A 569-nucleotide genomic window follows, 5' to 3' on the forward strand; every position below is an offset into this window, starting at 1 on the left:
CCGTCTTAATTGTTGTTATGTTTATATATATATATATATATATATATATATGTACTTTAGTACGTGCGACTTGTATAGTATGCTGTTCGTTATTAGTTGATTTTATTCTTTATGTATATTGTTGTATTGTTGTGTTGCAAATAAAAAAAATTAATTAAAGAAAAAAATAAATACTTTTTAGCCAAGAAAAAAAAAAAAGAAAAAAAATAGGGGCTCGGTAGGCTAATTTGCATTTGGACAAAAGAATTATAAACGTGACTTCCATTTATGAATAAGGTCTATAATAACTTTGTTTGAGATTCATAGAGCATCCCGAGTCACTGACGCGATGTTTAATTTCTACTCCCTACTAAGCTCAGTAGATGAGTTCAGTGGAGACAAATATTTAACCTTCGTGCCCCTCCCTTCATTAATTTTTCTGAAATACGCAAAAAATCTAGCAGACACGTGACCAGCCGCAACGAGGGTACTTTCTCGAGGGAAGAAGAGAGAGGACCCTGGGGACGAAGTTGCGCGGAACCTTGGAGGAACAGCGATACGATTAGAGGTTTTTACACCAGGGAATTTTT

Source organism: Montipora foliosa, chromosome 14 (genome assembly GCF_036669935.1).
Source record: "Montipora foliosa isolate CH-2021 chromosome 14, ASM3666993v2, whole genome shotgun sequence".
NCBI lineage: Eukaryota > Metazoa > Cnidaria > Anthozoa > Scleractinia > Acroporidae > Montipora > Montipora foliosa.